The sequence below is a fragment of the Oncorhynchus mykiss genome, chromosome 23, assembly GCF_057628025.1.
Source record: "Oncorhynchus mykiss isolate SJ-2025 chromosome 23, ASM5762802v1, whole genome shotgun sequence".
Lineage (NCBI taxonomy): Eukaryota > Metazoa > Chordata > Actinopteri > Salmoniformes > Salmonidae > Oncorhynchus > Oncorhynchus mykiss.
The window spans coordinates 11,613,761-11,641,086 of NC_143044.1; the positions used below are offsets into that span (position 1 = coordinate 11,613,761).

At 41.6% G+C, this 27,326-nt stretch overlaps 1 protein-coding gene across 5 annotated transcripts in view; it reads left to right on the forward strand.

The window, feature by feature from the left end:
* LOC110502443 (bifunctional heparan sulfate N-deacetylase/N-sulfotransferase 2) overlaps nt 1-27,326 on the forward strand; it is a 197,244-nt gene that overhangs the window by 127,799 nt on the left and 42,119 nt on the right. For all 5 annotated transcript variants that reach the window (XM_021580469.3, XM_021580468.3, XM_036959813.2 and 2 more), the window contains one exon: nt 1,398-1,475. The gene's annotated coding sequence lies outside the window, so the exon portion shown is untranslated. The remainder of the gene's footprint in view (nt 1-1,397; nt 1,476-27,326) is intronic.

Here is a 27,326-nt window from a genome sequence, read left to right on the forward strand (position 1 = left end):
TCCTTTGCATCATTTCTGGGGCATGGAGGAGAGGGGGGTTGTGAGATGGGTTGAGGGAAGCAAAATGGGAGGGAGTATTGAGTGATGGGGAGGGAAGAAGAATGGGCCTCATCATGAGGAAGAAAGAGGTAGGAAGAGGAGGGTCAGACTCTGAAACCAGTGAGGTTGTTCTTTCTTCTTCTAAGTGGTAGTTAGAGGCTGTGAGTTAGAATGAGTTAGAATTGGCCATAGCCACAGTCCTCTTTGTTCATCCTGGTGAGCAGCCAGCTCTGATAGCCAGGGTTTGTTTGAGCTGCACTATCAATAGTAGGATAGCCACTTGAGGCAGGAGCACAGCTTCTACTGGGGGACTCTGACATACCGCACATACTCAGCATGTGACCATGTGTGTTTGTCTGAATTCCTGTTAACTAAGGTCTTGTGTAAGATTTGTTTGTGTGGTTTTAGATGAACAAGTGTGTGTGTCAGTCCTTTTGCTCTGTTCTCCCCTCCACAGAGGAGATGGCTGCTGTCTCTCTGAGCTCCATGAAACATTAAAAGGAGATTCTGGGTGGTGGAGAACAAAGGAGCCACCCTCTGTACTGTCACTCTACCTTACTGTTGTTTTCTCTCTCTCTGTCTCCCTCTCCCTTTTTTATTTTTCTTTCTCCCCCATCTCTCTCTCTCTCTCTCTCACACCCCCACACACACACACAAAAGGGAGGAGTCGCATGGTAGAGCACTGATGAAACCACTAGACAGAATGCACGTTTCACATGATCACCCGGGAAATATTCAGGCTGAAGCAACTCAAACCAGTTTGCACACACACTCACACGCACCACTCTCTCCCCTCCTGTAGCTTAACAAAAGTCTTCAGCCCTTCACCATCTTTCCCTTTGTCGGCCTTTTTCGGAGATCCACTCATTCCCCTAACTTACCTGATCTGTTTGTGTGTGTGCGCCTTGTGTCTGCACGCAGTATAGCAGCCTCCATTCTTGAGGACTACCAGACAGTAGACAGTATTTGGTTTCTAGACCTTGGCGATTAGTTGAATCAGTTGTGTAAGTGCAGTGCTAGATAAAGGAGAGGACTGAGAAAACACATTCCTAGTACACAGTACTTTGATCAAGTCAGTCATGATATTCCTGGCTTCCTGGTGGTCTAGAGGTAAACAAATGCTAACCCAATGCTCTTCCTCTCTCCCTCTCTCCCTGACTCTCTCTTTCATAAACTTCCATGTGGGTGTTTTTGTGTGTTTGTTTGCATTGAATGCCAGTTCTGTTAAGAGGCAGCCCTCCATGGCCCAGATACATGCCTGGCTAAAACCAATATTTACCATGGTGGTTTCTCCTTACCTAGAAGAACTGTCATCTCCCTGGCCTTGAACTGTTTCCCTCTCTTTGTCCTTTCTGAAGGTTTTCTGAAACCGACACATCCAACAGGAGGGACAGACACACGGACAGCACACGAGGACATCTCCACGGCAAGAAGAGGTCAGAGACTGTGTTTTCTGTGTGTGTGTTGGTGTGCAGGGCTGAAAACTGAAACCAAAACACTCGCATTTGCGACCCTTTAACTTGACGGTGCGACACCAATTTTTAGTTGGTCGCTAGGGTGCCAGTGAAATAAAGGTAGCTGGTCAGTTTAGTTTTTGGTTAACAAGTAACTTTTTTTTATAATCAAGATTTATTCATAACAGCAATGTCTATGCAAACCAGCTATTCAAAAAGTTTTTTCTGAAGTCTTGGTTGAATCTTTACGATGTGCAATTCAGTTATCATGTGCTGTTTGAATGAACATTTTCTTAAGGCTTTCCACCCAAAAACATTCCAATTCAATGTTGACTGCAAAGTAGGCCTACCTGCAGAATATCATGATGATCTCTATCAATCGCTAGCCAAACAAAGGTATCTTGCTAGGTGTGCTTTTGAATTAAAGGGCAACTACACCCTCCTCCAAAAAATGTTTTCATTTTTCCCAGATTTCAAAAGTGGTCTCCTGATGTGGTTTAAGCATTGTTGTGGACTTCATTTTTTTTTCTATAGCAGTATGATTTTGAGTGAAAACCTGAAAAAACAAGAATCAAGGATATTTTTTTACAATGAAAGCAGAATTAATGAAAAGATAAAACTGACTTTATAGGGCCCTACAAACTGCAGAGTGACCGTTAAAAAATCTTAACAATAACATCTCTTTTGAGATTGCGCAAAGGTTTTATTTATCCAAACAATCAATGTAAATATGATATTGTCAAGGTAAAATGTAATGGAGGGTAGGTCATTTTGGCTACTTGCTCGGCCCACAAATGAAAGAAAACATTTAAATGATACGCGCATCATCAGTATTCTTTTCATTCAGGCCAGTAGCTTTTAGTTGGCACTGGTAGCTTTTAGTTGGCACTGGTAGCTTTTAGTTGGCTAATAATGACCGTCTTTTAAATTCTCATGCCCTTGCCAGGCAAATTTAAAGATGGTCATTATTAGCCTGGTTCTGTATGGAATGAATGTACATTAATAAAGGACACAGGTCAAGACATTATTGTGAAAAATGTGTGCGACCAAATCGTGCTGGTGCCATGAACTTAAAGAGTTGGTGGTAGTAGTGGCACTAGTGGAAAAAGTTAAGCTGTGTGTGTGCGTCCCCGTTTAAAATACTTTTTAGTCTTTTAATCTGTTTTCACAAAGTCTATGAAGGGGGTCAATGTTCCGTAAGGTGTTATTTTATTACACAGCTAATTTGTACTAAAGCTAGCTATTAGTATTCATGGATTTAGTATAGTCGTTAGCTTCCTTGACCCATACACCATTTAACAACAAACACCCTGCGTAAGCCTATTATTGTTGAATTAGCCTTTAATAAAATTTTAGTACTCATTGATGGGAAACATTAAATGTAATGGTCCTAATTAATGTGCCTTTAATCTGCACAGTGTACTGTTTGTACTATTAATGTTCTGGTAAATCTATTTGTAGTGTTTTTCTCTGTGTCAAGGCTTGTGTTTCACGGCATAGCAGATACACAATAGAGTGCCCTCTGCACCCAAGGATGAATAGAATGGAATATGCACAAGTGCAGTTCAACTAAGTTTGTTGAGTCACTTTCCCTATGCTTTTTTTCTAGGTAATTTTAGAAGTGATTTGGATGTCAAAGTGCCCTGCTGTTGCGAGGGAAAATACATTAAGGGCTTATAGAATTATGGAGATGCTCAGTTGTAGCATTCAAAGAGGTACCACTCATTTGATTTGATGGCTTTTTCTCTACTTTATCATGACTGACTGACTGTCCTCTTTCTCCCGTCTCCCGCTGTGCCGGGAAGGGGTCTGGGTGCCTGTGTGTGTGTGTGTGTGTGTGCCTGCGTCTGCGTGCTTGAGAGAGACCGAGGGAGACAGAGAGTCCAGACGTTTTGTAGCAAGGTCGGCAGCAGTCTGATATTAGCATGCTGTCCACTGTGGGGAAGATAAACAGCCCTCTGTCATGATAAAAAAACAACAGTCCCTTCATCTTTGATGTGCTCCGACTCCCTAATTGCTTTTATCTACCCAGAGCCAGAGAACACGCAACGGCTGGATCTATCTTTATTAATCCCCATTCCCTCCCTATCTGATTACACTGCCTCTGCCTGCCTGGACTTGCCGGGTCTGTAGCCAAGAGAGACTAAAATACCCAATATATCTAGGTGAAGATATAGAGTTTAAGATGATATATAATTGTTATTTGTTTGTGTTGTTTTGTTGTTGTGGGCTCTATACGTCATGGGTATGTAACTATAGACCTAGGCTAAGTAGACCTAGAAATGCTCTCACCAGCCCTTAAAAGTAAATACTTCACATTTCCTATTTTCACCCTCTTAAGTGACGATTGACTATAATCATGTAATTCCGGCGCTTACCTTGGTGAATTGCAGTCTGGTGGAAAAGGGGTAAGGTCCATAAGAATACTCACCTCTGCTCAAGCTCCCCCAAAGAGATTTGATGCTTGAGTGATTGGCTTGTGTTGTCTGCCTCAGCAGTATAATGGGTCTCTGAAAATGGGTTGTCTCCTGAAGCCGCATGCTTCTATCCTTATTGATGCACATTTTTCTTGATTCAAAAATGTGTATCTTGATACAGTTTTTAAAAGAAAGAAAACTGTGGGGTCGGTCTTCCATACAACTAAAATAAACGTCCGTATTGGAGGTGGTTGTGTGAAGTACATCAGTCTCAATGCTCTCAATCGTGTATGTGATAACAAATCCCTTGTGTGAGCAATGGCATCACCTCAGCAAGAACAAACATGATGACAAATGTATAGTGATGGGTGAAATAATCGTTACAGTTACATATTGCTCTATTATTTTGGACGGCATTATATCGATATTTTGACTCCAAGTATCGATTTGTAGGTTGGTGGGTCTCTAGACTAATGTTTTCTTTTCCCCCTGGTGGCACTAGTGCCAGTAACTTTTTCAATTGGTTGCACCAGCCTATTATTTGGTCGCACCACAATGTTGTTGCGGTGGCACGCAATAGAACAAATTAGTTAATTCAATTAAATTAATTATCATTATACAATAATTCACAGTGCTTTATTGAGAAAAATAGACTACGGAGATAGTATGATTACAGAAAAATGTTTTTTCATCAAACATGTCCAAGCAGGATTGCATGATTCAAGTCATTTTGATGTGTAAACCAGTGTTTGAAGCACATTGGCTAGATTGCTAAATTGCCACTCCTATTTGCCATATCTTCAATCTAAGCCTACTAGAAAGTGTGTTCCCTCAGGCCTGGAGGGAATCAAAAGTAATTCCACTACCGTAGAATAGTAAAGCCCCCTTTACTGGCTCAAATAGGCGACCAATCAGCCTGTTACCAACCCTTAGTAAACTTTGGGGGAAAATTGTTTGACCAGATACAATGCCATTTTAAAGTAAACAAATTAACAGACTTTCGGTGTTGAAGGAGATTCAACAAGCACAGCACTTACACAAATGACTGATGATTGGCTGAGATAAATTGATGATAAAAAGATCGGGGTGTGCTGTTTTCTTGGACTTCAGTGCAGCTTTTGACATTATCGACCATAGTCTGCTATTAGACCATAGTCTGTTGTGCTATGGCTTCACACACCCTGCTATATTGTGGATAAAGAGCTACCTTTCTAATAGAACACAAAGGGTGTTCTCTAGGGCATCAGGAATTCTCCAGGGCAGCTGTCTAAGCCCCTTACATTTTTCAATCTTTACTAATGACATGCTCAAAGCCAGTGTGTCTATATGGACAGCCCCATCAAGAGGACCCTCCAGGATGATGTATTTTGGGAGAGAGTGGTAAGCAGCCTGAAACTCCTGAAACCTATAGCAGTAGCCCTTGCACGGATTGAGGGAGACAATGCCGTCTTGTCTGATGTTCAGAGAAGCTTGCAGATGTAAGAGAAGAAATCTGTACTGCCCTGCCAACTTCACTGTTGTTCCAAGTAAAGGAAACTGCTGTTCTGAAATACATCAAAAAGCATGGAGATTTCTGCCTGAAGCCCATACACGGCGCAGCGTACATGTTGGACCCCAAGTATGCTGGCAAGAGTATCCTGTCTGTTGTAGAGATCAACAAGGCCTATTGTGTCATCACTATCATGTCTCTCCACCTTGGCCTGGATGAGGGCAAGGTTCTTGGCAGTCTGGCGAAGTACACTTCCAAGCAAGGGCTTTGGGATGGAGATGCAAAATGGCAGTCATGCCAACATATCTCATCAGCTACCTGGTGGAAGGGACTTTGTAGATCTGAGGCTCTTTCCCCCGTTGCCTCCGTCATCCTCCAAATCCCACCAATATCAACCGCCTCAGAGCGCAACTGGTCCTTGTTTGGGAACACACACACCAAAGCACGCGACAGGCTGACTAATACAAGGGTTGTAACATTGGTGGCCAACTGGGCAAATATTGGGCTTTTTGAGCCTGACAACAATCCATCCTCAACAAGATTGGAAAATGACAGTAAAGATGAGGCCTCAGAGTCTGATGTTTTAGAGGTGGACATTGAGGAGGTCCAGGGAGAAGACATGGAAGCCTGAGAGGAATACAACCAAAGCTTTAATATCTAGACTGTAATTTTACAGATGTACAGTACTGTGCAACATTTTTAAGCAGGTGTGAAAAAATGCTGTAAAGTAAGAATGCTTTCAAAAATAGACATGTTATTAATAGATTTTATTTATCAATTAACTAAATGCAAAGTGAGTGAACAGAAGAAAAATCAAATCCATATTTGGTGTGACAACCCTTTGCCTTCAAAACAGCATCAATACTTCTAGGTGCACTTGCACTATGTCAGGTGTATGATTAAACAATTATACCAAACAAGTGCTAATGATCATCAATTCAATATGTAGGTTGAAACACAATCATTAACTGAAACAGAATCAGCTGTGTTGGAGGAATAAAACTGGATGAGGAGCAGCCAAACTCTGCTAACAAGGTGAGGTTGCTGAAGACAGTTTACTGTCAGAAGTCATACACCATGGCAAGAATGAGCACAGCAACAAGACATAAGATAGTTATACTGCATAAGCAAGGTCTCTCCAAGGCAGATTAAGGCAGACAGGGGTTTCCAGATGTGCTGTCCAAGCTCTTTTGAAGAAGCACAAAGAAACGGGCAACGTTGAGAACCGTAGATGCAGTGGTCGGCTAAGGAAACTCATCTGCATCAGATGAAAGACACATCATGCTTACTTCCCATTGCAATCGGAAGATGTCCAGCTGTGCCATCGGCACAGAATTGGCAGAAAACAGTGGGACCCTGGTACACCCATCTACTGTCCGGCGAAGTCTGGTCAGAAGTGGCCTTCATGTAAGACTTGCGGCCAAAAAGCCATCCTCCGACATGGAAACAAGGCCAAGCGACTCAACTATGCATGAAAACACAGGAACTGGGATGCAGAAAAATGACAGCAGGTGCTCTGGACTGATGAGTCAAAATTTGACATTTTTGGCTGTAGCAGAAAGGCAGTTTATTTGCCGACGGGCTAGAGAGCAGTACACGAATGAGTCTCTGCAGGCAACAGTGAAGCATGGTGGAGGTTCCTTGCAAGTTTGGGGCTGCATTTCTGCAAATGGATTTGGGGATTTGGTCAAAATTAATGGTCGCCTCAATGCTGACAAGTACAGGCAGATACTTATCCATCATGCAATACTATCAGGGAGGCATCTGATTGCCCCAAAATGTATTCTGCAGAATGACAACAACCCCAAACATACAGTGAAAGTCATTAAGAACAATCTTCAGCGTAAAGAAGATCAAGGAGGCCTGGAAGTGATGGTTCGGCCCCCACAGAGCCCTGATCTCAACATCATTGAGTCTGTCTGGGATTACATGAAGAGAAAGAAGCACCTGAGGCTGCCTAAATCCACAGAAGAACTGTTCTCCACAGAATAACTGTTCTCCAAGATGTTTGGGCCAACCTACCTGCTGAGTTCCTTCAAACTGTGTGCAAGTGTACCTAGAAGAATTGATGCTGTTTTGAAGGCAAAGGGTGGTCACACCAAATATTGATTTGATGTAGTTTTTTATTCTGTTCACTCACTTTGCATTTTGTTAATTGATATATGTAAACTATTAACATGTTTATTTTTGAAAGCTTTCTTACTTTACGGCATTTTTTCACACGTGCCTAAAACTTTTGCCCAGTACTGTATGTTGAAAACGTTTTTGGGAGATGCGATGGATCATTCAATATTCCCTTTTGTTGTTCAGTGAAATCATCCCATGTGAACAGTCAACTCATTTAATTAAAGTTCAATTCTTAATTTATATTGGAAGGATTTCATAATTATGATAAGGTAAAAGGTTTGTTTCTGTCTCCATATGATATGGTAAATATATCCAATGCAAAAAACATCTACATTTAAATGGTATTAATATTTCCAGTGGAAAGTTTCGTCCTATGAATATTACCCAAAATGTGCAACCCTAGGCATAATGTTTGACCAAATCAGGCTTTTAGCTTCCCAAAAAATAGGTTTTGAGTGAGGTGACCAACTAGAATTTGCAAGTCACATTGATGCGACCAATTTAAAATGTAACTCACACAGCCAAGTCAGTGTCGCATAATATAACTAATTGTAGCAGTTTGGAACCCTGGGGTGTGTGTGTGTGGGTGTGCGCATGTGTGTGGGTGTGCGCATGTGTGTGGGCGGGCACGTGTGTGTGTTTAGGTGTGTGTGTGTGTGTGTGTAGGCGGGCACGTGTGTGTGTGTAGGCGGGCACGTGTGTGTGTGTAGGCGGGCACGTGTGTGTGTGTAGGCGGGCACGTGTGTGTGTGTAGGCGGGCACGTGTGTGTGTGTAGGCGGGCACGTGTGTGTGTGTGTAGGCGGGCACGTGTGTGTGTGTGTGTAGGCGGGCACATGTGTATGTGTGTGTGTAGGCGGGCACGTGTGTGTGTGTGTGTAGGCGGGCACGTGTGTGTGTAGGCGGGCACGTGTGTGTTTAGGCGGGCACGTGTGTGTGTGTGTGTGTGTGTGTGTAGGCGGGCACATGTGTGTGTTTGGGTGTGTAGGCGGGCGCTTGGTTGTTTAGGCAGGCACGTGCGTTGTTTTCATTTAGCAGTGTCTAGTTCCCTGTGTCTCTCTCCCAGTTGAAGCTCAGTTCTCTGTGTCTCTCTCCCAGTTGAAGCTCAGTTCTCTGTGTCTCTCTCCCAGTTGAAGCTCAGTTCTCTGTGGTCCTGTTTGAAGCAGCCCACTGTGCGGAGCAGCACAAAGCAGCTCTCCTGTGTGGTCCCCCTCTCAGCAAGCTGTGCGTGTGTTGCTATTTGTGCACACAGTGTTTTTTTGTAGGTCTATGTGTGTGTTAGCACTGTGTATGAGCACTGTGTGTGTGCCAAGAGGAAGGCCTTGCCCCCTGAACCCTGGCAGCCCCCCCAGCTCTGTGCGCTAATTAAGGGATGTTTCCTGTGGCCTGTCTGCTCAGCCCTCAGGATAAGCATGTTCCTCCACACACATTCCTGGCCTGTCTGTCTGCTCACTGGCTTTTAGCTAGAGGAGAGAGGCTGGCTCTACACACACACACACACACACACACACACACACACACACACACACACCATGCCCAGACAGCCTCACACCATCACTCATCCTTAGCTACATACAACCCATGAACAAAAACACTCTTACAGCGAAAGGCCCCATAGTGAATCAGCCTCTGTTTGTGTGTGAGTGTGTGTGCATCTTCAGTGCATGTGGGTTGCTCGTTTTGTCTTTTTGTGTCTTTCTCCCTGGGTCTGTGCGTGTGGGGTCCTCCAGGACTTTTGTGTGCACGGTGGAATTGATGAGAATGAATTGAGAATGCTGGCAAGAGGCTGGGGAATGAAAGAGGAGAAAGGGAGGCCCTCTAATGAAAGATGATGAGGGAGAAACTGAAAAGATAGCCGGGGAGAAATTGTAATTTGTGCCAAATAAATTTTAATTGGGAAGAAGAAGCCGTCTTGTTTAGGGAGGTGGGTGGGTGGGCCTTTAACAAAGCCAAGGAGAAGAAATTGGAGAGAAAAGGCATGAGACACATTTAATACACTAGGGCTGTCCCCGACTAAACAAAAATCTTGGTCGACAGAGTCGTCTGCTCAATCGATTGGTCGACATTTTTAAATATGTATTTTACCATATATCGACACATCCTGTGTGTTTTTTAATCAAATCAACTATATTCCCTGAGCTAGTCTGATGCTTTAAGCACACTGTTTGATTGAAAAATGAAGACACACAAATAACTAGAGGGAGTCCGACCAGCAATTGATTTGATTGTGCCGGGCTCAGACTTGCTGCGCTGTGTAAAAAAATAAAATAAATAAAAGACAGCGAGTGACTTATCGCGCTGTCTGTGTTTCTGAAGCTGCAACATAATTACAGCCATTTCTGACCGAAAACTTATGTTACCGAAATCCCTCATTTGTTTAGGAAAAACATTCCCTATTCCCTCAACCCTTACTCTCTTTATGTGACACATGTATGTATCGCATGCACATGGCCAAAGACCTATTCACATGGGACTAGTATTACTAGAGAAAGTTGGTTATGTAATTATTACTCCAGAATGTCCCTCATTCCAGGAGACTATTCGGATGGGATTTGTTTTTTCCAAACTGCCCCCTGTAATTCTTATTTATTCTTTTTTTCAATGATTTGACAGTTATGTCGGAAGCCTGGATGTTTGAAGATAGTATTTCAGGTGATAGGGCCACACAGAACTCGAGCTTGGTTCTCAAGTTTCTAAACCATACCAAACCATCTCTCCTATAGTGTCGCCATAGTATTTGAATTGAGGAAGTGTGATCATAGTCATATTTTAGCGATCTTAATGCCCCCGCCTTCAGATAAGAGCTAAACAGTGCAATTGCACTTGTGATGCATTTTAAGGCTATGGATGAGAAAGTTAACTTATAATTTCCAAATGTTTAGGTCAGTTGTATGTTGCTGCTTTGTGATCTATTAACAGCAAGGGTTGCATTAAATAAGCTCAATAGACTTTCCGGAAGCATTTGGCAATATTCAATTCATACACGCAAAACATATAAACAAAGCATTCACGTTGAAAGTTGATAGGCTCCATTTAGGCCATTCATAGATATATATCGTATGTGCAACACTTAGTTAAATTTATCGAACCAGTTATTGTTTTCTTGTGCAAAACCGCTAGCAACACCTATATAACTCAGACATTTCTCTCAAAACACAGGGATGTCGATTCACACGGGACTAGTATTTTCAGAGGATCTTGGCGTTTTCCAAAAAACAGTAGGTTATTCTGTCTGGAATTATTACTCTCCTGCCATGTAAACATTACTGACATGGCAGATTCAGACATGATTAAAATTACAGATGTGGTGTTTTGTGCTCATGCACATAATGACATTACCCGACCTCCCCCAGTAAAACTAATCCCGTCCGAATAGGGCACAATAGGGTCTGACCTATAGCATATCATAATCACATCAATAAATTGGTTCTAACAAACTCTGAATAACGCAACACTTGTGACAGCTAAATGGATGCAGAAGGCATAATGAACTTTAAATGTGGGAATATTTACAGGTTGCTCAGGAGGTAAAGGGCAATTGAGATGTGTGGAATAAATGTGACTAGTTGTGGAAAATACTGCATGCGTATTATGTGTTCCAAAGAGGTGCTGTATCGATTACAATATAATTTTTCTGACCGTTTGGAACAATATAAACAACACTAAATAAGGTATAAACATACCAGGGAGTCTGTTGTAACATTTTTCTGCTAAGTCTTTATTACAGCAAAGACTAAAAACAGTCGCATTCCTTTGTGAATGCAATTTTCCTAAATGGAACGGTTTATTGTTTGTTTCAGCTAATTATTCAATGAATGCTTAATTTTATTTTAAAACTAAACTGCTTGATTGCATTTCAAATCATGAATGACTCGTATGTGTGAATGATTGATTGACTCATATAGGCTACTATATCAATGTATTTTGGCCTAAGCAAGTTACTGTATTAAGACTAAATAGGATGTGCTCTTTGGCCTACTAATAGTAGTATAGCGGCCTACACGGCGGCTATACTAAGCCTACTAATGGTAATGACATTACTTATTATTATAATAATAATAGTTATAATAACAATAAGGAGTCAAAAAGAAGTTGGAACAGTTTAAACACAAAATAAATGTTGAATAATACCAGAGAGCCTGTTCTCATGAAAAAAAAGTGTAAAGCCTTTATTACAGCATAGCAAAGATTTAAAAAAACAGCTGAATTTGTGAAATTGTTTACTTGACATGTTGCGTGAGGCTTGGTACTCACGGAATCAGTAGGCTATTAAACAAACACTAAACAGGCAACAGAAGCAGGATCTGTCTTATTTCTGTAAATATATTGATGTTTTATAAAGCCAGGCACATTTAACACTTAGGGTCTTGATTATAGACCTCGTTTGGGTTTCCTCTCTTGTCACTTTTCTTAGACAGCAAGGCATGGTCTTTGAAAAAGCGACAATTCAACAGTGCACTGATGTTTCAGAACCATGGATAGCGACCACTTTTCCAACGTGGGAGAAAGCACATTTGTTATAAAATAATATTATTTGTATTTGTGTTTTGCCATTGTTCTTATGTAATATAACCATATACAATTTTAGTAGCACATGTCTTGTGACTGATGGACTATGCCAACCCCACAGCCTCCAATGGATCAGTCCACTCAGCGCAAATCAGACAGGTGTCTTGTACACCACACATTTTTTTGGGGGGGGTCATGTATTTTGTGTGTTTTTTTGTTTTTTTTGCTACTGCTCGGCTAAAGAAATCTGTCGACCAACAGCCTATCGACCAAACAATCGACCAGTCGTCTAAATGGGGTCAGCCCTATACTAAACACACAAACAGATAGTCACCAACCAGGTATATAGAGCAGCCCATTATTGCGACCGGTATAAGGAGGCAAGTAGCTACTTGGACATAAATAATGGACATTATCGAACAAATCAAGCATTTATTGTGGAACTAGGATTCTTGGGAGTGCATTCTGATGAAGATCGTCAAAGGTAAGGGAATATTTATGATGTGATTTCTGATTTCTGTTGACTCCTACATGGCGGATAATTTTATTTATTTTCTGAGCGCCGTCTCAGATTATTGCATGGTTTGCTTTTTCCGTAAAGTTTTTTTTGAAATCTGACACAGTGGTTGCATTAAGGAGAGTTATATCTATATTTCCATGTCTAACAATTGTATTTATCAAGATTTATAATGAGTATTTCTGTAAAAAGATGTGGCTCTCTGCAATATCACTGGATGTTTTTGGAACTAGTGAACGTAACGTGCCAATGTAAACTGAGATTTTTTTTTATATAAATATGAACTTTATCAAACAAAACATACATGTATTGTGTAACATGAAATCCTTTGAGTGTCATCTGATGAAGATCATCAAAGGTTAGTTATTAATTGTATCTTTATTTGTGCTTTTTGGGACTCCTCTCTTTGGCTGTAAAAATGGCTGAATTTTTCTGTGAGTTGGTGGTGACCCAACATAATAGTTTGTGGTACTTTCACTGTAAAGCCTTTTTGAAATCGGACACTGTGGTGGGATTAACAACAAGATTACCTTTAAAACTGTATAAGATTCATGTATGTTTGAGGAATTTTAATTATGAGATTTCTGTTTTGAATTTGGCGCCCTGCGCTTTCACTGGCTGTTGTCATATCGATCCTGTTAACGGGATTGCAGCCCTAAGAAGATTTTAATATGAGTCTTCAATATTCCCAGGTAAGAAGTTTTAGGTTGTAGTTATTATAGGACTATTTCTCTCTATACCATTGGATGGACTATTGGATGTTGGATGTTCAAATAGGTACTTTGCCAGCCTAACCTTGTGAGTTGATAGGCTTGAAGTCATAAACAGTGAAATGCTTGAAGCATTGTGAAGAGCTGCAAACGTAGGAACGTGCTGTTTGAATGAATGCTTACGAGCCTGCTGCTGCCTACCACCGCTCAGTCAGACTGCGCTATCAAATCATAGACTTAATTATAATATAATAACACAGAAATACGAGCCTTAGGTCATTAATATGGTCAAATCAGGAAACTATCATTTAAAAAACAAAATATTTAGTATTTCAGTGAAATACGGAACCGTTCCCTATTTTATCTAACGGGTGGCATCCATAAGTCTAAATATTGCTGTTACATTGCACAACCTTCAATGTTTTGTCATAATTATGTAAAATTCTGGCAAATTAGTTCGCAACGAGCCAGGCGGCCCAAACTGTTGCATATATTCTGACTCTGCGTGCAATGAACGCAAGAGAAGTGACACAATTTGCCTATTTAATATTGCCTGCTAACATTAATTTATTTTAACTATGCAGGTTTAATATATATATACTTCTGTGTATTGATTTTAAGAAAGGCATTGATGTTTATGGTTAGGTACATTCGTGCAACGATTGTGCTTTTTTCGTAAATGCGCTTTAGTTAAATCATCTCCCGTTTGGCGAAGTTGTCTGTCTTTATTAGGAAGAAATGGCCAGGCTTCCCAAACCGCTGCATGTACCCCGACTCTGTTGCACAGAACGCAAGAGAAGTGACACAATTTATCTAGTTAAAATAAATTCATGTTAGTAAGCAATATTAACTAAATATGCAGGTTTAGAAATATATACTTGTGTATTGATTTTAAGAAAGGTGTTGATGTTTATGGTTAGATACACATTGGTACAACGACAGTTCTTTTGTCGCGAATGCGCTTGTTAAATCACCCGTTTGTCGAAGTACGCTGTGATTCAATTATAAATGAACAGGCACCGCATCGATTATATGCAACGCAGGACAAGCTAGATAAACTAGTAATATCATCAACCATGTGTAGTTAACTAGTTATTATGTTAAGATTGATTTGTTTTTTATAAGACAAGTTTAATGCTAGCTAGCACCTTACCTTAGCTCCTTGCTGCACTCGCATAACAGGTAGTCAGCCTGCCACGCAGTCCCCTCGTGGAGTGCAATGTAATCGGCCATAATCGGTGTCCAAAAATGACGATTACCGATTTGTTACGAAAACTTGAAATCGGACCTAATTATTCGGCCATTCCGATTAATCGGTCGACTTCTAATTCAAACCAATGAGGGTTCGGAACTCGAAAGCCAATTATCTCAGATTCATCTTTTTTGCAGATAGAACCTTTATAGTCCCAAGCTCTCGATTTGTTAGTCAACTGTCTATAATTAGATTCATGCAGCTTCTCTTCTGTCATTATATGCTGCCCTAGAAGTTGAAATAAACCTGTGCTCACCAGAATCTAGTTCACATCAGTTCTGTCATCTCTGCTTTTTTCGTGGATCAAAGACGTTTAGGCACCGGGGAGAAAATGCAATAACAACAGAAATTAAGGAAATATTTACCGTGCAAAATTTCAGAATAAGAAAATAGAAAGCTGTGAAAATGACCCAACATTGTTTCTGATAATATTTCCATTGGATGCATATTCTTTGTGGCTGAAATGTTGTCAGCTTTTAAGATGCTGATAAAGATAGCACCTCTACAGACATCCCTAACTGCATATTCACATTCTCTCAAGATGGTGAAAGAAAGAAAAATAATTTCTCCACTCCTGTTCCCAAATCAAAATGTACATTTGGTGTGTCATTTCACTGCAAGAAATTCTTAATTTTGCAGGAGTTAAAATGAAGGCTATGTGAAAGGTTATATACCTACATGGACATGGGAAGATGTTTAGGAGTGGGGGTCCTGAATTATTATTTTCTTAAAATTCTTATTTTATTTTTATAAGGGGGTGCTGCAGCACCTTCAGCAACCCTACTTCCTGCCACTATGTATAACAGCATACCTGGTTGGGGTTGTTTGCCCTGAAGGCATGGCATGCCATCTCCGACTCCGGGTTGTCGGGCTGGATCCAGATAAGGTAGTTAAAATATGTGAGGTCATTGCTGTTATTGATAAAACGTGAGATGAATTGTGCTTTATGCTCGAAGATGAAGATGGACGAGTTGGCGATATTGTTGGCAGGGACACATCAGATGAATGGCGGCATGAGCACCAGCTGAACTTCCCTGGCCTGGACTCTTCTCACTTTTCCTCTGGATCTCCGACACCAAACACGGCAGAAGAAAAAAAAAATGCCTGCACTGAAAATGTATATATCGGTCCTCTAATACAGTGCACTATTTTTGGGACAAAATGTAAACTAAATGTATTTGAGTGTTTACCAGCATTTGTAACTTAAGTCTGATAATTATCTGTACAAAACAGTTAATCTGATAATACTTGAGGAATATAAAAATACTTGCTTGATATGTTTTCCAGTTTCTTGAAATACTTTGCGAAAACTGAAATGGTCTGTTCATTCCTTCCATTTAGTAGACGCTCTTATCCAGAGCAACTTACAGTAGTGAGTGCATACATTTTCATACTTCTTTGTACTTCCCCTGTGGGAATCAAACCTACAACCCTAGCATTGCCAGCGCCGTACTCTACAAACTGAGCCACATCACCACAAATCACTTGATGTCGCAATGTACCAGTGGTGTAAAGTACTTAAGCAAAGCAGGTGGCCTCATATTGTAGTTATTTTAACTTACAGATAGCCAGGGACACACTCCAATACTCAGACATAATTTACAAATGAAGCATGTGCTTAGTGAGTCCACCAGATCAGATTCAGTAGGGATGACCAGGGATGTTCTCTTGATAAGTGTGTGAATTAGACCATTTTACTATCCTGTTAAGCATTCAAAATGTAAACGAGTACTTTTGAGTGTCAAGGAAAAAGTATGGAGTACAAAGTACATCATTTTCTTGAGGAATGTAGTGAAGTAAAAGTAGTCAAAAACATAAATAGTAAAGATAACCAAAAAAACTACTTAAGTAATACTTTCAAGTATGTTTTACTTAATAAATCCTCTTGGAACTACCGCTCCCGGATCCGGGAGAATTGTAATCAACTGACACCAATTAGCATAACGCAACGGACAAAAAATATTACTAGAAAATATTCATATTTGTGAAATATATTGAAACACACCTTAGCCTTTTGTTAATCACCCTGTCATCTCAGATTTTGAAATTATGCTTTACAGCCAAAGCAAGACAAGCATTTGTGTAAGTTTATTGATAGCCTAGCATAGCATTATGCCTAGCTAGCAGCAGGCAGCTTGGTCACAAATCAGAAAAGCAATCAAATGAAATCGTTTACCTTTGATGAGCTTCGGATGTTTTCACTCACGAGACTCCCAGTTAGCAAATGTTCCTTTTTTCCATAAAGATTATTTTTGTAGCCGAAATAGCTCCGTTTGTTCTTCACATTTGGCTGAGAAATCGACCGGAAATTGCGGTCACGACAACGCCAAAAAAGATTCCAAATTAGATCCATAATATCGACAGAAACATGGCACACGTTTTTTATAATCAATCCTCAAGGTGTTTTTCAAATATCTATTCGATAATATATCAACTGGGTCAGTTGGCTTCTTAGTAGGAGCGAGAGAAACAATGGGCGCATTTGTCTGTTACGCACCCCTATCACTCTGAGAGCCACCAGCTGACCACTGACGCAATGTTGTCGCTCAAAATAAAAGCCTGAAACTATGTCTTGTGACACTAGACACATTAGGGAAGCCATAGAAAAAGGAATCTGGTTGATATCCCTTTCACTGCTCAATAGGAACGTAGAGGTTTCTAAATAAGAGTCTATTCCTGATTATATTTTTCTCAGGCTTTCGCCTGCAATATCAGTTCTGTTATACTCACAGACAATATTTTTACAGTTTTGGAAACTTTAGTGTTTTCTATCCTAAGCTGTCAATTACTGTGGGGCAAAAAAGTATTTAGTCAGCCACCAATTGTGCAAGTTCTCCCACTTAAAAAGATGAGAGGCCTGTAATTTTCATCATAGGTACACTTCAACTATGACAGACAAAATTAGATTTTTTTTCTTCAGAAAATCACATTGTAGGATTTTTTAATGAATTTATTTCCAAATATGGTGGAAAATAAGTATTTGGTCACCTACAATTTGGGCATGCATTTAATCCGGATGTGAAAATACTGCCCCCTGTCACCAAGAAGTTAATATAAGGAATTTGAAAAGATTTGTCCTTTCACTATTACATTTGTATTTGTATTTATTATTGATTCCTATTAGGATCCCCCCAGGGCAGCAGCTACTCTTCATGGGGTCTGGCAAAATTAAGGCAGTTATATAATTATAAAAAAGCATTACAATGCATTCGTTAACCGATTTCACAGCCCTCAGGCCCTTACTCCACTACCACATATCTACAGCACAAAATCCATGTGTGTGTATGGTGCGTATGTTATCGTGTGTGTTGTATGCATGTGTCTGTGCCTGTTTGTGTTGCTTCACAGTCCCCGCTGTTCCATAAGGTGTATTTTTTTCTGTTTTTTAAATCTGATTCTACTGCTTGTATCAGATACCTGATGTGAAATAGAGTTCCAGGTAGTCATGGCTCTATGTAGTACTGTGCGGCTCCCATAGTCTGCTCTGGATTTGAAGACTGTGAAGAGACTGGTGGCATGTCTTGTGGGGCATGCATGGGTGTCTGAGCTGTGTGCTGGTCTTTTGATACTTAAGTATATTTAAATCCAAATACGTTTAGACTTCTACTCAAGTAGTATTTTACTGGGTGACTTTTACTGGAACAATTTTCTATTAAGCTATATTTACTTTTACTCAAGTATTACAATTGGGTACTTCTTTCACCTCTGCAATGTACTCAATAACTGTATTGGTCATTGTTTTCCTTCATGCTGATGGAAAGTCTACAGGTACAAACCTAGATGACCAGCCTTTGTACAATATAGTACTGTAGATTTACATTAATTAATACTTTTATCTTTCTGTATTCCATTATAATGACAATCACAGAGAAAGGGACAGGGCAACAACTCTTACAATTCCAACTATTGAATCCTGCAAGATATTGTTCTTAATTATATAACTACCTTTTTTGCAAAGAGAAGATGCTATATCGGTCCGTTAATACTAGTAAAAGCCCAATGCACATATGTATATACACTGCTCAAAAAAATAAAGGGAACACTTAAACAACACAATGTAACTCCAAGTCAATCACACTTCTGTGAAATCAAACTGTCCACTTAGGAAGCAACACTGATTGACAATAAATTTCACATGCTGTTGTGCAAATGGAATAGACAACAGGTGGAAGTTATAGGCAATTAGCAAGACACCCCCAATAAAGGAGTGGCTCTGCAGGTGGTGACCACAGACCACTTCTCAGTTCCTATGCTTCCTGGCTGATGTTTTGGTCACTTTTGAATGCTGGCGGTGCTTTCACTCTAGTGGTAGCATGAGACGGAGTCTACAACCCACACAAGTGGCTCAGGTAGTGCAGCTCATCCAGGATGGCACATCAATGCGAGCTGTGGCAAGAAGGTTTGCTGTGTCTGTCAGCGTAGTGTCCAGAGCATGGAGGTGCTACCAGGAGACAGGCCAGTACATCAGGAGACGTGGAGGAGGCCGTAGGAGGGCAACAACCCAGCAGCAGGACCGCTACCTCCGCCTTTGTGCAAGGAGGAGCAGGAGGAGCACTACCAGAGCCCTGCAAAATGACCTCCAGCAGGCCACAAATGGGCATGTGTCTGCTCAAACGGTCAGAAACAGATTCCATGAGGGTGGTATGAGGGCCCGACGTCCACAGGTGGGGGTTGTGCTTACAGCCCAACACCGTGCAGGACGTTTGGCATTTGCCAGAGAACACCAAGATTGGCAAATTCGCCACTGGCGCCCTGTGCTCTTCACAGATGAAAGCAGGTTCACACTGAGCACATGTGACAGTCTGGAGACACTGTGGAGAACATTCTGCTGCCTGCAACATCCTCCAGCATGACCGGTTTGGCGGTGGGTCAGTCATGGTGGCATTTCTTTGGGGGGCCGCACAGCCCTCCATGTGCTCGCCAGAGGTAACCTGACTGCCATTAGGTGCCGAGATGAGATCCTCAGACCCCTTCTGAGACCATATGCTGGTGCGGTTGGCCCTGGGTTCCTCCTAATGCAAGACGATGCTAGACCTCATGTGGCTGGAGTGTGTCAGCAGTTCCTGCAAGAGGAAGGCATTGATGCTATGGACTGGCCTGCCCGTTCCCCAGACCTGAATCCAATTGAGCACATCTGGGACATCATGTCTTGCTCCATCCACCAACGCCACGTTGCACCACAGACTGTCCAGGAGTTGGCGAATGCTTTAGTCCAGGTCTGGGAGGAAATCCCTCAGACCATCCGCCACCTCATCAGGAACATGCCCAGGCGTTGTAGGGAGGTCATACAGGCACGTGGAGGCCACACACACTACTGAGCCTCATTTTGACTTGTTTTAAGGACATTACATCAAAGTTGGATCAGCCTGTAGTTTGGTTTTCCACTTTAATTTTGAGTGTGACTCCAAATCCAGACCGCCATGGGTTGATAAATTTGATTTCCATTGATCATTTTTGTGTGATTTTGTTGTCAGCACATTCAACTATGTAAAGAAAAAAAGTATTTAATAAGAATATTTCATTCATTCAGATCTAGGATGTGTTATTTTAGTGTTCCCTTTATTTTTTGAGCAGTGTGTATGTGTATATATATATATATATATATATATATATATATATATATATATATACATACAGTGCCTTGCGAAAGTATTCGGCCCCCTTGAACTTTGCGACCTTTTGCCACATTTCAGGCTTCAAACATAAAGATATAAAACTGTATTTTTTTGGTGAAGAATCAACAACAGGTGGGACACAATCATGAAGTGGAACGACATTTATTGGATATTTCAAACTTTTTTAACAAATCAAAAACTGAAAAATTGGGCGTGCAAAATTATTCAGCCCCTTTACTTTCAGTGTAGCAAACTCTCTCCAGAAGTTCAGTGAGGATCTCTGAATGATCCAATGTTGACCTAAATGACTAATGATCATAAATACAATCCACCTGTGTATAATCAAGTCTCCGTATAAATGCACCTGCACTGTGATAGTCTCAGAGGTCCGTCAAAAGCGCAGAGAGCATCATGAAGAACAAGGAACACACCAGGCAGGTCCGAGATACTGTTGTGAAGAAGTTTAAAGCCGGATTTGGATACAAAAAGATTTCCCAAGCTTTAAACATCCCAAGGAGCACTGTGCAAGCGATAATATTGAAATGGAAGGAGTATCAGACCACTGCAAATCTACCAAGACCTGGCCGTCCCTCTAAACTTTCAGCTCATACAAGGAGAAGACTGATCAGAGATGCAGCCAAGAGGCCCATGATCACTCTGGATGAACTGCAGAGATCTACAGCTGAGGTGGGAGACTCTGTCCATAGGACAACAATCAGTCGTATATTGCACAAATCTGGCCTTTATGGAAGAGTGGCAAGAAGAAAGCCATTTCTTAAAGATATCCATAAAAAGTGTCGTTTAAAGTTTGCCACAAGCCACCTGGGAGACACACCAAACATGTGGAAGAAGGTGCTCTGGTCAGATGAAACTTTTTTGGCAACAATGCAAAACGTTATGTTTGGCGTAAAAGCAACACAGCTGAACACACCATCCCCACTGTCAAACATGGTGGTGGCAGCATCATGGTTTGGGCCTGCTTTTCTTCAGCAGGGACAGGGAAGATGGTTAAAATTGATGGGAAGATGGATGGAGCCAAATACAGGACCATTCTGGAAGAAAACCTGATGGAGTCTGCAAAAGACCTGAGACTGGGACGGAGATTTGTCTTCCAACAAGACAATGATCCAAAACATAAAGCAAAATCTACAATGGAATGGTTCAAAAATAAACATATCCAGGTGTTAGAATGGCCAAGTCAAAGTCCATACCTGAATCCAATCGAGAATCTGTGGAAAGAACTGAAAACTGCTGTTCACAAATGCTCTCCATCCAACCTCACTGAGCTCGAGCTGTTTTGCAAGGAGGAATGGGAAAAAATGTCAGTCTCTCGATGTGCAAAACTGATAGAGACGTACCCCAAGCGACTTACAGCTGTAATCGCAGCAAAAGGTGGCGCTACAAAGTATTAACTGAAGGGGGCTGAATAATTTTGCACGCCCAATTTTTCAGTTTTTGATTTGTTAAAAAAGTTTGAAATATCCAATAAATGTCGATCCACTTCATGATTGTGTCCCACTTGTTGTTGATTCTTCACAAAAAAATACAGTGTTATATCTTTATGTTTGAAGCCTGAAATGTGGCAAAAGGTCGCAAAGTTCAAGGGGGCCGAATACTTTCGCAAGGCACTGTATATATATATGCTGCCACCCCCGTGCTTCACGGTTGGGATGGTGTTCTTCGGCTTGCTAGACTCCCCCTTTTTCCTCCTAACATAACGATGGTCATTATGGCCAAACTGTTATATTTTTGTTTCATCAGACCAGAGGACATTTCTCCAAAATGTACGATCTTTGTCCCCATGTACCGTTACAAACCTTAGTGTATGTAAACTTCTGACCTCAACTGTAGCTTAGTTCCACAAGATTTGTACATTTATGGATTTTTTTATTCATTTTCTATTCATTCAACCTGCCCACCAGCCACCTGCCCTTCATCCACACAATATTTCATGACCCTGTATATTATCGCGGGTACTGCGAGTTATGAGTCAATCTGTGCCTCACTATCGTTCAGCACTACTTGACTAGACAGAGAGAGCGAAAGAGGGTGTAGGTCTGTTTTCTTTGTGCACCTCTGACAGCACTGGGCTTTAGGAAGCAGTGGGCTACTGCCGGCCAATTAAAAATCTCACAACCACCTCTCTGAGCTGTTACAGGAGCAAGAGGTGATCAATCTGTAAGGTTTTGGAGGACTACCTCTGCCCACAAAGCCCCCCTAGATACTGTCCTCTAAAGTAACGCCTCCTTCCCTCACTCCTCTCCTTTTTCTCGCTTTCTGTCTTTCAGAAGCATTCAAACTAGAGTTGGGTGGTATCCAGATTTTCATATTGTCATACCGTCCTTCTCATTACCGGCTTCATACACAAGTGGGGTGCCCAAAACACGCAATAAAAAAACATTGGGCTTCTATTGCCAGAAGTAATAGCAAATTTCCCTTTTGGCTGGTAGCTAAATATACTAACAAGCATATTTATCAATCTATACACAATAACCAATAATGACAAAGCAGAAAACATGTTTTTAGAATTTCTAGCAATTTTTTTTAAACAGAAATACCTTATTTACATAAGTATTCAGACCCTTTGCTATGAGACTCAAAATTGAGCTCAGGTGCATCCTGTTTCCTTTGATCATCCTTGAGATGTTTCAACAACTTGAATGGAGTCAACCTGTGTTAAATTCAATTGATTGGATATCATTTGAAAAGGCACACACCTGTCTTCATAAGGACCCACAGTTGACAGTGCATGTCAAGACAAAAACCAAGCCATGAGGTCGAAAGAATTGTCCATAGAGGTCTGAGACAAGATTGTGTTGAGGCACAGATCTGGGGAAGGGTGCGGAACAATTTCTACAACATTGAAGGACCCAAGTGCACAGTGGCTTCCATCATTCTTAAATGGAAGAAGTTTGGAACCACGAAGACTTCCTAGGGCTGGCAACCCGGCCAAACTGAGCAGTCGGGGGAGAAGGGCGTTGGTCAGGGAGCTGACCAAGAGCCCGATGGTCAATATAACAGAGCTCCAGAGTTCCTCTGTGGAGATGGGAGAACCTTCCAGAAGGACAACCATCTTTGCAGTATTCCACCTGTGCGATTGGCATCAACTACTACTACTAGTACTATTATAATTTATTTAAAACTTTAGTCATTTTTTTAACTGTATTGATGGTATTGAAAATCTATCCATTGGCTACTTGCAACTACCCCGGTATACGGCATACCGCCCAAGCCTAATTCAGACAGTTTTTGTGTCCGTCAACAACAGACGCAAAAACTGCGGCTCTCCGACTACCATTTATATGTGTGTCTTTCAAAAGTTAACTTTAGAAAACTTTCGGTAGTTAGATTGCATAAGACATTATTAATGTGTTTTTTCAATCTCTGTCTGTGCAAGCCTGTACTTTGTCTCTGAGTCTGTAGATACCCACCTGAGGAATTTGGCCTTGTTTTTATTTTGTGTTTAAATTGCCAATTTATTTAGCAGTCTGTCATTACTGCACAAATAACACTCAGCTGATTTCTCTGTGTGATTAATCTCTGCAGATAAGACATTTCTCAGGGTTGTCTGTTTGGATTTAATAATAGCAATAAAAGCAGCACTAGCAGTACTGGCCTACGCACACAAATCAGCAGTGTACTGTAGCGGTAGCTAGCAAGCTATAGAAGGCCTATGTTCCATGGTGCTCAGGGTATGCCTATATGTCTGTCTTTTTGTATATCCAGCGCCCATGAGCTGTCATGAACTGGTCGTTCCCCTATACGCTTTTACAGTGCTGGGCCTTTCTCCCAGTGGACTCACAAACTGAGGTGGAACTCTGTGATCTGGGACCCCCTGGCTGTCTTTCTGACCCCTCTGTTGTCACACGACAGGGGACATGTGGAGGGTGATGTGGCTTCAAAGGGTTGGCTCCTCTGCATGTACTGCAGCTGCTTACTCCATGTCACAAGTGTCAGTCACCACTGTACACTCCCACAGGCAGCCATGGACCCCTAGACACTGCTCTAAGGTCATCTTTACCTTTTCTGTGTGTGTGGGGTAAACTGATCATAGGTCTGTGTGCCTAAGGGGAATGTCTACCCGGAGTGTCTGTGTTATGGAGTTCTCAGTTCTATAATATGCTGTCTCACTTGTACTCTCCGGCCGTTTACTAGATCAGGAGTCAATCTCCAAGCCTCCATCCCCAAGGCCTGTTCCATGTGTTTTAAAAGCAGGATAAAACATTGAGGCAGACAGAATGAATGGAACCAGCAGAAGAGAAGTGGTCAGAGGGGAGGATACAGTAGTAAGTGGACAGAGAGGGATTGTGTGGGAAGCAGCCTGAGATGTTTGGCCAATTGAGAGAGCAGCGACAGTCCCAACCGTCAGAGCTATGCTGGCTGCTGTTAAGCCTGTAACCATTGATTAAGACTGCTAATCAGATTAATGAGATAAAGGAGTTTAGGAGGGCAGGCTGAATCTGATGCTGAGGGAGAGATGAGGATGTCGTGTCTCTACTTTGGCCCCCAGGACGGGGCTGGAGCTGTTGTGACAGAGGGGGTGTAAGTGTGTAATTGGTGTGACTCATCGTTGCATGACTAGTGTGAGAACCCAGGGTGAGATCTGAGACACTCTGCCATGGCCTGAGAGCAACATCTCCCATACCAATACATACCACAGTATATACAGCACAGTATACACTGAGTATACCAAACATTAGGAACACCTTCCTTATATTGAGTTGCAACCCCCTTTTGTCCTCAGAACTGCCTCAATTCATCGGTGCATGGACTATGCAAGGTGTCGAAAGCTTTCCACAGGGATGCTGGCCCATGTTGACTCCAATGCTTCCCACGGTTGTCAAGTTGGCTGGATGTCCTTTGTGTGGTGGACCATTCTTGATACACACGGTAAACTGTTGAGTGTAAAAAAATCGAGCAGCGTTGCAGTTCTTCACACAAACCGGTGCGCCTGGAACCTACTTGAATACCCCATTCAAAGGCACTTACAGTGGGGCAATTTGCATCATAGGTACACATCATAGGTACACTTGAACTATTGACAGTCAAAATTTGAAAAAAAAATCCAGAAAATCACATTGTAGGATTTTTTATGAATTTATTTGCAAATTATGGTGGAAAATAAGTATTTGGTCACCTACAAACAAGCAAGATTTCTGTCTCTCACAGACCTGTAACTTCTTCTTTAAGAGGCTCCTCTGTCCTCCACTCTATATTAATGGCACCTGTTTGAACTTCTCAGTATAAAAGACACCTGTCCACAACCTGAAACAGTCACACTCCGAACTCCACTATGGCCAAGACCAAAGAGCTGTCAAAGGACACCAGAAACAACATTGTAGACCTGCACCAGGCTGGGAAGACTGAATCTGCAATAGGTAAGCAGCTTGGTTTGAAGAAATCAACTGTGGGAGCAATTATTAGGAAATGGAAGACATACAAGACCACTGATAATCTCCCTCGATCTGGGGCTCCACGCAAGATCTCACCCCGTGGGGTCAAAATGATCACAAGAACAGTGAGCAAAAATCCCAGAACCACACGAGGGGACCTAGTGAATGACCAGCAGAGAGCTGGGACCAAAGTAACAAAGCCTACCATCAGTAACACACTACGCCGCCAGGGACTCAAATCCTGCAGTGCCAGACGAGTCCCCCTGCTTAAGCCAGTACATGTCCAGGCCCGTCTGAAGTTTGCTAGAGAGCATTTGGATGATCCAGAAGAAGATTGGGAGAATGTCATATGGTCAGATGAAACCAAAATATAACTTTTTGGTAAAAACGCAACTCGTCGTGTTTGGAGGACAAAGAATGCTGAGTTGCATCCAAAGAACACCATACCTACTGTGAAGCATGGGGGTGGAAACATCATGCTTTGGGGCTGTTTTTCTGCAAAGGGACCAGGACGACTGATCCGTGTAAAGGAAAGAATGAATGGGGCCATGTATTGTGAGAATTTGAGTGAAAACCTCCTTCCATCAGCAAGGGCATTGAAGATGAAACGTGGCTGGGTCTTCCAGCATGACAATGATCCCAAACACACCGCCCGGGCAACGAAGGAGTGGCTTCTTAAGAAGCATTTCAAGGTCCCGGAGTGGCCTAGCCAGTCTCCAGATCTCAACCCCATTGAAAATCTTTGGAGGGAGTTGAAAGTCCGTGTTGCCCAGCAACAGCCCCAAAATATCACTGCTCTAGAGGAGATCTGCATGGAGGAATGGGCCAAAATACCAGCAACAGTGTGTGAAAACCTTGTGAAGACATACAGAAAACGTTTGACCTCTGTCATTGCCAACAAAGGGTATATAACAAAGTATTGAGAAACTTTTGTTATTGACCAAATACTTATTTTCCACCACAATTTGCAAATAAATTCATTAAAAATCCTACAGTGTGATTTTCTGGATTTTTTCTCTTCTCATTTTGTCTGTCATAGTTGAAGTGTACCTATGATGAAAGTTAGAGGCCTCTCTCATATTTTTAAGTTGGAGAACTTGCACAATTGGTGGCTGACTAAATACTTTTTTGCCCCACTGTACATTGTTTTGTCTTGCCTATTCATCCTCTGAATGGCACACATACACATTCCATGTCTCAATTGTCTCCAGGCTTAAAAATCCTTCTTTAACCTGCCGCCTCCCCTTCATCTACAGTGAGTGAAGTGGATTTAGTGACATCAATAAGGGATCATTGCTTTCACCTGGATTCACCTGATAAGTCTGTCATGGAAAGAGCATGTGTTCTTATTGTTTTGCATATTCTGTGTATACAGACTACGCTCACACTAAATGCATACTATTTTCATGTCAGTTCACACACTTACTGTACCGTTAAACGCAATTATTTTGTTAATTCCTGCATTTCTACACATTTTGCCATGCTTATGCCCTGTTCTTATGCTATCTGAGTGACTCAAACGTTATAACAAAATCAATGCGGACCCCATGCCATTACATTTTTGGAATTAGTGAGAATTTCTCCTTTCCAAGATAATCCATCCACCTGACAGGTATGTCAAGAAGCTGATTAAACAGTATGATCATTACACAGGTGCACCTTGTGCTGGGGACAATAACTGCACATTTTAGTGGACTTTTTTGTCATAAAACACAATGCCAAAGATGTCTCGTTTTGCGGGAGAGGGCAGTTGGCATGTTGACTTCAGGAATGTCCACCAGAGCTGTTGCCAGAGAATTGCATGTT